At 44.0% G+C, this 12429-nt stretch overlaps 1 protein-coding gene across 6 annotated transcripts in view; it reads left to right on the top strand.

Annotated features, from left to right (window-relative positions):
• Window positions 1-12429, top strand: part of FYN (FYN proto-oncogene, Src family tyrosine kinase) — a 197433-nt gene that overhangs the window by 86091 nt on the left and 98913 nt on the right. For 5 of the 6 annotated variants that reach the window (XM_075597638.1, XM_075597636.1, XM_075597639.1 and 2 more), the window contains exon 2: window positions 8849-8916. The exons of the other annotated variant lie outside the window; for it this stretch is intronic. The gene's annotated coding sequence lies outside the window, so the exon portion shown is untranslated. The remainder of the gene's footprint in view (window positions 1-8848; window positions 8917-12429) is intronic. 6 annotated transcript variants of the gene reach the window in all.

The raw sequence follows: 12429 nt of genomic DNA, 5'->3' as shown, positions 1-12429 counted from the left end.
GATTTTGAGTAAACCAGTGGAATAAATTGTTGGTATCTCTGAAATGAAACAAACATTGTGGTAGATAACAGCGATCATTTATTTGTTGATAAAATGTTTTACCAGGAAGTAATACACAGAGTTACCTCTCGTTTTCAAGTATGTCCTGGGTACAGAGTTAGGCTGCGCTTATAGTGCACGGCGACGCGACGTCACTCGAAAACAAATAAATTGACTCCGTCGCCAGCACTTATAGTAAGTACGACGGAGACGGAGTGATGTCGCGGCCAAAAATTTGGTAGCCGGGTCTCTTTGATTTTTGTAGAGACAGTCGCCACATGTGACTGTCTCTAAACCAATCAGAGACCGCGGCCCGCCCCCTTTCATGACGTCACTGGCGACAGTCGCGGAAAATCCAATTACAACTTTCGCTGGTGGTGACGGCGGCGGGTGATGTCATCGGTCGCGTCGCCGTCGCCAGCACTATAAGCGCGGCCTTATGATGACAATACATGGTTATATTATGTGAACAGGGTTACACATTATATACAAGACATTGCGTGCACAGGTAAAGATAATATATATTATAGGCTTATGTAACCGTTACAGACCAGATTAAAATGTGAGACAGCTTTAGTTTGGAAAGAACTTAGACAGGTGGTGGCTGTGAGAGTCTCTGGTAGGTTGTTCCAGTTTTGGGTGCACGGTAAGAGAAGGAGGAATGGCCGGATGCTATGTTGAACCTTGGGACCATGAACAGGTTCAACATAGATAAGACATAACGTGGAAGATTGTATGGCATTCAGGCCTAGTCATCATGATCCTCCTTTTGATTTCTTATTGAAATGCAGAATAGTGAGTACCAGAATGCAGGAATGCAGTGGGATATTAGAAAATACAAACTGGATGGAAATAATTGAAGCCAACAATAAATCCTGGACTGTGGCCATCTGTCTGCCTCTTGTTCCCTCTATGGTAACCCCCCTCCCTATTTCTTCCATCGCCTGCAGCGATTCTCTTAATCAGTTGCCTGCGTGCCACTATTCCTAACTCCTAGTAGAATTATATGCTGCCACGGGGTATGAGTAAGGATCTTCCCCTGGACTGCTTAGCTGTTCTGTTAGGAGGGGAAAACACGAAGTACATTTATCAGCCTGAATAATTGCTTTTGTGGGCAGATAACTTTAGAATCAAATCACATTATGTTTTGTTAAATTATAAGCCAGGTGGCAACTCAATATCAAATCTGTCATATACGCTCTTCGTCTAGCGCAATGTGTTTCTAATTCACAATCAGAGCAATTCATTATTGAAAGCCGGGGCATGCACCCCCCACCAGAATTGAAATGCCATGAGTGAAATTATGTGACTTGATGCCATATGATGCATATTTACTATTTAAGACACCGGTATCATAGTCACATCCATAGTCCAGAAATGATCATATGAGATAACACCCTGTACATTTTTCTATAGACTTTAAAAAATATTTAGCCATTGAGGCCTATGCTAGATACTTCCACAGTGGAAGCCCCTTCCGTGCATCCTTTACTACCTTAGGTTGTTTTTTTTTAAGGGATTTATAATTGAATCAACATTTTAAGGTAACTTTTGTCACTTTCCCAATCTCAGACGTTGGCCATTCTTTTATTTCTCTCTTAACCACCAGATGAAATTCATATTTCCCTGTACTTTTGGTAGCAGCTTCATGCAGAAATCTTCTGAAAAGACCAAGGCATCTCTCGGTATAGGACTGCAGGGGACTTAACCCAGGAGACCTCATCATTTTCTTTTTAATTTCCCTAAGGTGACATCATCAATGCGGTATGGATGGAGTTTGGGGGAGAAGCTTACATTTTTCTTCTTAATGTACTTTTAGCACCTGCCAAAGAGTGACTGCAAGAGGACCCCCCAGTTAGAGATGTTGAATTAGTAATATATTTCTGTACTGTGGAGCAGTAATATAGCCACTCTTATCCAAACTCCTGCATACTCATATTTGGACAGTCTGCTCTTCCTACAGTCATTATCTCACTGATTTTATCTATTTTACTGCTTGCTGTGAAAACGTAGCACTATATTTGGACATTTCTCACCCACAGTGTTCATCATTGGAAATCTAAACCCTAGACTGATTTGCAATCCATTGTTTTCCCTTCTGACAGCCAAAAATGGGTTACATAATAGCTAAGGTTTAAAAAATACATACCCATCAAGATCAACCCATGTTAAATTTAGACAACAGAAACTTGTACTCTACGTGTATTCACAGGTTATTTATCCGGACGAAGGCAAACAAAAAACCCCAGTGAAATATCATCCAATGATATCTCATAAGTGTGAAATTAAATTCCTTCCTGACTCCAGTAATGGCAATCAGATTAATCCCTGGATCAACATCCTTCCCATGTTTACTTATTTGGTATATCCCTGTATACCTTTCCTTTCTACAACAGATGTAGAAACTGTTGCTTTTTTTTTTTTTAACGTATTTTTCATTTGTTTTTGAAAAGACAAAATAAAAAGGGGGTGGAGGGGTACCACCATGTACATATTACTTGCATATTACCTTAATATAACACAATCTCATACACTGTAATATTCATTTTCCTGACAGAACCTCCAACTCTCAGCCTGCTCCTAACCACATTCATATTCCCCCACGGGAAACCGAGATCACTTATCGCACCCTGGAATTCCAGGATTCCCAACCTTGATGGAATTTTCTGGACCTGTGTCTTATAAATGCTGTTAATCTCTCTATTGCTGAGACCTCATTCACTCTCTGTATGACATCTCTCCTAGAGGGAGGAAGAGTCTTTTTCCAGTCCCCTGTAATCGAGCATCTTGCGGCAGTCAATATATGTGACATCATTTTATTCATGTGTTGGTTCATGTTCTCTATTGGTTTTGCCAGAAGCATTATAAGCTAGTCTAGTGGTTTTATTATTTCTATAGTGTCTCCTATCAATTTCTGCAACATCACCCAAAAATTCTATTTTTGCACAAATTCACTAGTTATGGGCCATATCACCCACCCTTTCACAGCATCTCCAACATAGATTTGTGGCTCCTGGAAAAATCTACCTCAGCCTTTGGGAGGTAAGATACCATCTATAGATAATTTTATATATATTCTCCTTTGTTGTTGTGCATATGGATGTGCTCGCTGCATTGTCCCATATGTCCTCCCAGTCCTCCGTTGTGATATCTACCTGGAGGTCATGTGCCCATTGCTCCATGTATCTGTGGCTGCAGGAGACGTTGGTGTTTTCTTGATACAGGGTTGAGATAAGCCCCTTCTGATATTTCTTATGTCTACAAAGCTCCACAAACTCAGTAGATTCCCGGAAAATCCCATTTGGAGAGATCTACCTGACATAATGGCATATTTGTAGATATTTAAACACCACTGCTCTCAAGAACAAGTATCTCTCATAAAATTCCTAAAAATTCAGCAATTTACCCTTAAGCAATACATTTCCTATATCTTGGATATTTTTGGCCTTCCATGAATCAAACCCATTAGTATACAAACCTGGGCCAAAGTCTGGGTTGTCAAAGATGACGACAAGTCTGTTATTATTTGATATTGTGATTTGACCCTTTGCTAAATTTTAAATGTAAATCTTATGACTGCGGAATGGAATACACCTGGTTTGGTTTGCCCAGCTAGCTTTCCTTTCCATAGAAGGGCTGGTAGTGCTGCTGTACTGTTAAACGTACTTTCTAGATCTACCCACATATAAAAATTTGTCTTTTAATACCAACACATTATCTGCGTTAGGTGAGTGACCAGATAATATTTCCTGATATCTGGTACCGCCATACCCCCTTTTTCCCTAGGTGAGATCGGAACCAACCTTGCTACCCATGGCCTTTTGTTACCCAATGTAAATTGCATTATCTTGTTTTGTCATTTGTTTAGGTTTTATTGGGATAGGAATTGGCAGTGTTTGAAAATAATACAGCAGTCTTGGCAGAATATTAATCTTTACCTATGTTACAGGATAATATTCAGGAATATCTACAGTGTAATGGAAAACAAAATTATTAGTAATAATCAGCATGGATTTATGAAGGAGAGGTCATGCCAAACTAACCTTATTCGTTTCTTTGAGGGGGTAAGTAGGAACTTAGACCAGGGGAATGTTGCTGTACATAATAAAGCAAATTGGACTCAGTAAAAATATTTGCATATGGATTGAATACTGGTTGAAGAACAGACAACAGAGAGTTGTCATAAATGGAACTTTTTCAGGTTGGGCTAAAGTCGTGAGTGGAGTACCTCAGGGATCGGTACTGGGACCCCTGCTTTCTAACTTGTTTATTAATGACGTTGAGGTTGGCATAGAGAGCAAAGCCTCCATCTTTGCTGATGATACTAAATTGTGTAAGGTAGTAGAATCACAGGTCTGAATTTAGAAAGGAGATTGGCTTATAGCTGGCACAGCTCATCGGGTCTTTGTCTTGAATAACTACATTTGCTTTTAACATTTGTGTTGGAATTTGTGATCTCTTTAAAAACAAGTATTAAATAAATCTAACAAATGTGGGACAAGAATTTTTAAATACTTTTTCTAATAGAAATTTGATAGCACAATAGATTTCTTCTGGACATTACTTACTGGGACTGGGAACAGCTCTTTTTCATGCAGCACTCACTTATTTCGTTTAGACCATCACATATCTGGCTAGCGCTTCCTTATTATATGTATTGGTGGATTAATGCAGACTTATTGAGTCCCAACTGTAAGCGCGTTACCATCAGTAAATCACAAGCACAATCCTCCTGCCTTCCTTGACTCTTCTTCCGCTGTCTCAGAGGATATGTCACTGCTGATCTCCTCTTCTCCCTCTACCACTTGCACTTTTGACCCCATTCCCTCCCATCTCCTAAATCCTCTTCCTCCTACTATAATCCCTACGCTCACACACATTTTTAACTCCTCCCTCTACTCTGGTACCTTTCCCTCTTCCTTCAACCATGCAACAGTTACATTATTACTCAAAAACAGCAAGCTTGACCCTACCTGTCTTTTTTTTTTTATTATTACAAATATTTTTATTGTTTTTTTTGGTGATAGCAGCATTGAGACTGAACAATAACTTAGAGCATCAAATATACATTGACCTTTATACAATATAGCCAAAAACTTCCAAATTTTCACACAGTTTCCTGATCACTAGGGCTCACTTATATTCAAGTGCTTCTCCTTAAAAGCTGGGTCTTTTCGTAGTCTCTAGCACACCATGACCCTACCTGTCTTTCTAACTATCAACCTGTCTCCCTCCTGCTTTTTGCCTGTAAACTCCTTGAACGTGTTGTATTCTCTCGCTTGCTCCACTTACTCAACACCTATTCTCTCCTAGACCCTCTACAATCTGGCTTCCGCACTGCTCACTCCACTGAAACAGCCCTCACTAAAATAACTAATGACCACCATGCTGCCAAAGACAGAGGTCATTACGCTCTGCTCATGTTACTCGACCTCTATGCAGCATTTGACACCGTGGACCACCCTCTTCTCTTTCACATTCTCCATATTCTAGGTATTCGGAACAAAGCTCTATCCTGGATCTCATCCTACCTCTCCCATCGTATTTTCAGTGTGCCTTCTGCTAACACCTCCTCCTCTATCGAGCTCTCTGTGGGGGCACCCCAGGGCTCTGTCCTGGGACCTCTCCTCTTTTCTCTGTACACACTTTCTCTAGTTGACCTAATCACATTTCTTGGGTTTAAATATCACCTCTATGCTGACGACACACAAATTTACTTTTCAACCCCTGACATTACACCTTCTGTACAGACCAAAGTTTCTGAGTCTCTCTGCGATATCATCCTGGATGCCCCTCCGCCGATTTAAACTTAACATGGCAAAAACAGTGCTCCTCATACTTCCTCCCAAACCTGGCCCTGTTACCTCCTTCCACATTACTGTTGGACATACTATAATTTACCCAGTAGCCCAAGCACGCTGCCTACGGGTCATACTGGACCCCTCTCTCACATTCTCCTCTCACATTCCAAACTTATCTAAAACCTGTCGCTTTTTCCACCGCAATATAACAAAGATACGCCCTTTCCTCTGATGCTCGACTGCTCAAACTCTGACTCGATTACTGTAACCTCCTGCTGTCCGGCCTTCCTGCCTCTCCTTTGTCTCCCCTACAATCTGTCCTTAATGCTGCTGCCAGAATCACTCTACTGTTTCCTAGATCTGTCTCAGCATCTCCCCTGCTGAAATCACTCTTCTGGCTTCCTATCAAATCCCGCATCTCACACTCAATTCTCCTAACTTTTAAAGCTTTACATTCTTCTGCCCCTCCTTACATCTCATCCTTAATTTCTCGCTATGCACCATCCCGACTCTTGCGTTCTGCTCAAGGATGTCTTCTTTCTACCCCCTTTGTATCTAAAGCCCTCCCTGCCTTAAACCTTTCTCACTGACTGCCCACACCTCCGGAATGTCCTTCCCCTCAATACTCGACTAGCACCCTCTCTATCCACCTTTAAAACCCACCTTTAGAAAAAGCGAATGAATGTGATAATGATTGAATTTTTTTGCAGGAGACCAATCCTATTTTCCACACACAAAAAAAGTGGAGGCTTGGGTTTCTAAATGGCACAGGAGCGGGGGGGGGGCATTGGCGTGCAGTCACTGTGTATCCACAGGAGCGGGGGGCATTGGCGTGCAGTCACTGTGTATCCACAGGAGCGGGGGGGCATTGGCGTGCAGTCACTGTGTATCCACAGGAGCGGGGGGGCATTGATGTGCAGTCACTGTGTATCCACAGGAGCGGCTGGATTGGCGTGCAGTCACTGTGTATCCACAGGAGCGGGGGGCATTGGCGTGCAGTCACTGTGTATCCACAGGAGTGGGGGGCATTGGCGTGCAGTCACTGTGTGTATCCACAGGAGCAGGGGGCATTGGCGTGCAGTCACTGTGTGTATCCACAGGAGCGGTGGGGCATTGGCGTGCAGTCACTGTGTGTATCCACAGGAGCGGGTGGCATTGGCGTGCAGTCACTGTGTGTATCCACAGGAGCGGGGGGGCATTGGCGTGCAGTCACTGTGTATCCACAGGAGCGGGGGGGGCATTGGCGTGCAGTCACTGTGTATCCACAGGAGCGGGGGAGCATTGGCGTGCAGTCACTGTGTATCCACAGGAGCGGGGGGCATTGGCGTGCAGTCACTGTGTATCCACAGGAGCGGGGGGGCATTGATGTGCAGTCACTGTGTATCCACAGGAGCGGGGGGGGCATTGGCGTGCAGTCACTGTGTATCCACAGGAGCGGGGGGGCATTGGCGTGCAGTCACTGTGTATCCACAGGAGCGGGGGGCATTGGCGTGCAGTCACTGTGTATCCACAGGAACGGGGGGCATTGGCGTGCAGTCACTGTGTGTATCCACAGGAGCGGCTGGATTGGCATGCAGTCACTGTGTGTATCCACAGGAGCGGGGGGCATTGGCGTGCAGTCACTGTGTATCCACAGGTGCGGGGGGGCATTGGCGTGCAGTCACTGTGTGTATCCACAGGAGCGGGGGACATTGGCGTGCAGTCACTGTGTGTATCCACAGGAGCGGGGGGCATTGATGTGCAGTCACTGTGTATCCACAGGAGCGGGGGGGCATTGGCATGCAGTCACTGTGTGTATCCACAGGAGCGGGGGGCATTGATGTGCAGTCACTGTGTGTATCCACAGGAGCGGGGGGGGCATTGATGTGCAGTCACTGTGTGTATCCACAGGAGCGGGGGGGCATTGGCATGCAGTCACTGTGTGTATCCACAGGAGCGGGGGGGGCATTGGCGTGCAGTCACTGTGTGTATCCACAGGAGCGGGGGGCATTGGCGTGCAGTCACTGTGTGTATCCACAGGAGCGGGGGGCATTGATGTGCAGTCACTGTGTGTATCCACAGGAGCGGGGGGGCATTGGCATGCAGTCACTGTGTGTATCCACAGGAGCGGGGGGCATTGGCGTATAAGCCACTGTGTGTATCCACAGGAGCGGGGGGGCATTGGCGTGCAGTCACTGTGTATCCACAGGAGCGGGGGGCATTGGCGTGCAGTCACTGTGTGTATCCACAGGAGCGGGGGGCATTGGCGTATAAGCCACTGTGTGTATCCACAGGAGCGGGGGGCATTGGTGTGCAGTCACTGTGTGTATCCACAGGAGCGGGGGGGCATTGGCGTGCAGTCACTGTGTATCCACAGGAGCGGGGGGGCATTGGCGTGCAGTCACTGTGTGTATCCACAGGAGCGGGGGGCATTGGCGTGCAGTCACTGTGTATCCACAGGAGCGGGGGGCATTGGCGTGCAGTCACTGTGTGTATCCACAGGAGCGGGGGGCATTGGCGTATAAGCCACTGTGTGTATCCACAGGAGCGGGGGGCATTGGTGTGCAGTCACTGTGTGTATCCACAGGAGCGGGGGGGCATTGGCGTGCAGTCACTGTGTATCCACAGGAGCGGGGGGGCATTGGCGTGCAGTCACTGTGTGTATCCACAGGAGCGGGGGGCATTGGCGTGCAGTCACTGTGTATCCACAGGAGCGGGGGGCATTGGCGTGCAGTCACTGTGTGTATCCACAGGAGCGGGGGGCATTGGCATGCAGTCACTGTGTGTATCCACAGGAGCGGGGGGCATTGGCGTGCAGTACTTCTATCTGCTTTTCTTTACATTGGGTTACTTGCCGGACACGTTTCACTGTGTTGTATTCTACGCTGTTTAATGATATGGGAATTATATTGGGAAAGTATATTTCAGGAAGCCAAAAGCATTTAATGCGCCCATTCATTCATATTTTATTGAGGGGGTATTTATTTGCTGATTGTAGTATTAAGTAGCTGCTATTTCTTATCTTCCAGGATCCCTATTCCAGCTGCATTAGAAGCGATGTGGTGAAATCAAATTACCGTAGTTCAGGGAAATATCGGTAAGTTTCTATTTTGAATTTCTTAATTTGAAGACGATGCACCTTTCTGCTACTGTACCCGACACCATTTTCTTAGTGTGAAAGGGTAATAATGATATAGAAGAAACAAAATAGTGCGATAAAGGTTCTTGGGTCAGCTGCAGCAAGGGGACATTTCCTTGATGTGCATATTCTGCTGGACTCCCACTTCCCGCTTATATACCCTGTGTTCAGAAAAACAGGACCCCTTTTATCTTTCATCATATCTTACAGAACAATCTCACAATTTCATGAACATTTGAGCAATTATAGGTCTGTCACAGTAGATTACATTTAAGAATGGTTTGATAATCTAATAAACATTCTTTGGAATTGGTGGTGACATGATGACCTCATCAAGTGCATAGTTACAAACGGTGTTTAGCGAAGGAGATAATCACATTATATAGTGCTTGAGACTGAGCAACAATTATGGTTCAAAACACTTACATATTAAAATGTTTCCTGATATGGTCGTTAGGAGGACTGAAAAAACAAACAAATTTGCATGTATGTATATTTTTATTTATATGGCACCCACAGTGTTCTCATCGCTTTACAAAAAGACAATACATACAGGGAATTATAATAATACAATAAGGGCAACAAAGTCCAACAATAGAAAAGGAAATTCCTGCCCTGGAGAGCTTACAATCCAAGTGGTATGTTGGGAGGTGTACAGACACAGCAGGTGAGGGAGTAATTAAGTAGATGGCAGTGCTTGGCCACAATGGTTGGTGGGAGCGACTGAGTGTGGGACAGAAGCCATGAGTCCAGGCTGTTGAAATGCTTCATTTAAGAGGTGAGTTTTCAGGTTTGTTGAGAAGGTGGGGAGAGAAGGTGTTTGGTGTATACCGAGTGTGAGGGTGATCCACAGGTAAGGGGCAGTGAGGGGAAAAGGTTTAAGGCGAGAGAGAGAGCTGTAAAGGAGAGCTGTAAAGGTGAAAGGGGATGGAGAGGGAACCAGTTATGGGTAGGGAGCAGGAGACGAGCAGGGGCAGAGCGAGAGATCAAAACTGATATTTAAGAAGGAGCAGATAAGTGGAGAGCCTTAAAGGTAAGGAGGAGAACTTTGTAGGTGATCCGAAATTTGATGGGAAGCCAGGAGATGAATTTAAGGGGGAGATAAGCAGAGACTGTTTAAAAAAAGTGAAATTATTCTAGCAGCAGAATTTTATTAGATTGCAGAGGAGAAAGTCGTGAGGCAGGGAGGCCAGTTAGCAGTATGTTACAGTAATCCTGACAGGAGAGGATAAGGGCATGCATTACAGTTTAAGTAGTAGATTGACAAAGGAAAGGGCGAATCTTAGCAATATTACGGAAGAAGAAGCGACAAATTTTGACTGTGAATGTGAATGGAGAAGGAAAGGGACGACTCAAATGTGACTCCTAAGCAACATGCTTTGGCGACAGGATAGATGGTACAGTAATACCGTTTACTGTGATGGTAAAGGGGGGTTAGACCAGGTTTAGCGGGAAATATGAGAAGCTCAGTTTTAGACATATTAATCTTAAAGTTAAATTAATCTTAAAGCGTTGTAGAGAGACAAAAGGAGAGGTCCCAGAACAGAGCCTTGAGGTACACCAACAGATTAGCACATTTGTAAAACAACGTATCGTTCAGGAGTTGGAGCAGCTGGATCAACGTGTTATCGATTATGCAATCAGACAGTGGCGTTCTCATCTTCGGGCGTGCGCTTCAGCAGGAGTAGGTTTTGAACACACACTTTGAACCATACTTTGAACTCAAACTTTATTCTGTAGTAATCTAAATTTTTCAGATTAAATAACAACAGTTTAACACTTTTAGAAGCGACGAAGGAAAACTTCCTATTTCTTGTTTAATGAACATGAACCTACCGCAGTGATCTGGTACTTGTCAACCTAATACAGCAACATCAATTTAGTTCACATCAATTAATTGTCTACATTGTGCTTCTTATATGGTGTTAATCTATGTAACAGACCTACCATTGTGAACATTTTCATGGGGATTGAGTGAGAAATATATAGAATATGATCAAAAGCGAAAGGGTTCCCTTTTTTCCTGAGTGGTGTATATAATAGCTATTGGGAAGGAGGGGAAGAGGGAGGATGTTGCAGGCTGTGGAAATACTCAATCCCAGTATCAGGACATAGAGCCTTCACTTGGTTTCGGCGCTCCCTCGATAATTGATCCCATTCCCCAAATTGCAGGTTCACGGTGAGCCCACCACGCATCCCACCACTACAAAGCCCAAAGTGGACCTTTCTGTCAAAATACAGCACCTCTCACTGCATTACATCCCATTACCGTCATTTGTTCACATACTTTTCTTCTAAGATTGTTTCGCTCTCCTTAACCCTCTCACTCTCTCCTACAACTGTTTACTCTTCCTCTTTAGCTATGTTTGTGATCACCTCTATTTCTCCTGTCTTCTTAACCCTTTCTACATTCATTAGTTTTCCCCTTTCTTCCCTTTTTGAAACCCCCCCTTCTCACTTCACCCAAGGACTGGGGCCTTTTCTAATACAGGTCTACCACAAACATCACAATGGGCAATGATGTACTTGTCCTAATTTGATTTAACTAGGAATATGAATGCGTTTATGTTAATATACAGTCTGCTACAGTCTATTGGCATATTCTCTTTTCCGGAGATCAAGTTGCATTAAAGCATTCCTATTGTGTCTCCTACTGGGTCACATTCCTAATTCCCCCATGCAGCTTGCTTTTCTTCAAGCTCATACTTATATTAAGACCTCTAGATTTGTTCAGGTTCATTTAGTGAAATCACCTAGTTGCTAGCAGAGTATATAAATCATGGAGATAATGGCAACATGGAATGTAATAGAGAGTGAATGCACGTATTGATCTAAGATGCCTGGCAAGGCAACCTTCAGTGAGCATTTATACAGTCCCGTCATCATCCTGCTGCACTGTATTGTTGACCTTGGCATATTTTCAGAAGACCGTGAATGCATCAATAGGAACGTTCATGTACAGAAAGAAGATGGATATGTCCTTTATAGTTGGTTTGCAGGCTGCTGATTTTTAACCTCATCAGCTACAAATAGGTTCTCTCTTTGATGTGTTTCTGGCCCTGCAGCACTAAAGAAGTTGGACAATCCAGAACACCATTGTCACAAAGCAAGGCTGCTAGAGGGGCTGTTTTGGATGGAATATGCTGCCTGGGGAGAGTCAATACTTCTGTTTTCTTATTTAATTTATTGCACTGTTAAATTACTGTTGTTATCCGTTTGGAAACACAACTGGTATAAAAAAAAAATACCCGCGTGCTTCACTCAACAATACTTTGTGAGTTGTGTTTTTTTTAGTTTTGCCTTACAAATCCAACCTCCTTGCTGTATCACTGCGACCATCCTTTTTATTTAAGGGCACTCTTGCAGAAGAATCAGTACGTTACATTATATACTGCTATTTGCCATGATGTCACTCATAGTATGGCTTTCCTACCTATCTAGTAAGCATTACATTATAAAACAAATGGTTAA

Source organism: Ascaphus truei, chromosome 4, assembly GCF_040206685.1.
Source record: "Ascaphus truei isolate aAscTru1 chromosome 4, aAscTru1.hap1, whole genome shotgun sequence".
Taxonomy (NCBI): Eukaryota; Metazoa; Chordata; class Amphibia; order Anura; family Ascaphidae; genus Ascaphus; species Ascaphus truei.
The sequence above is the reverse complement of the archived record's forward strand: the minus strand, read 5'-3'. Positions and strand labels throughout refer to the sequence as shown.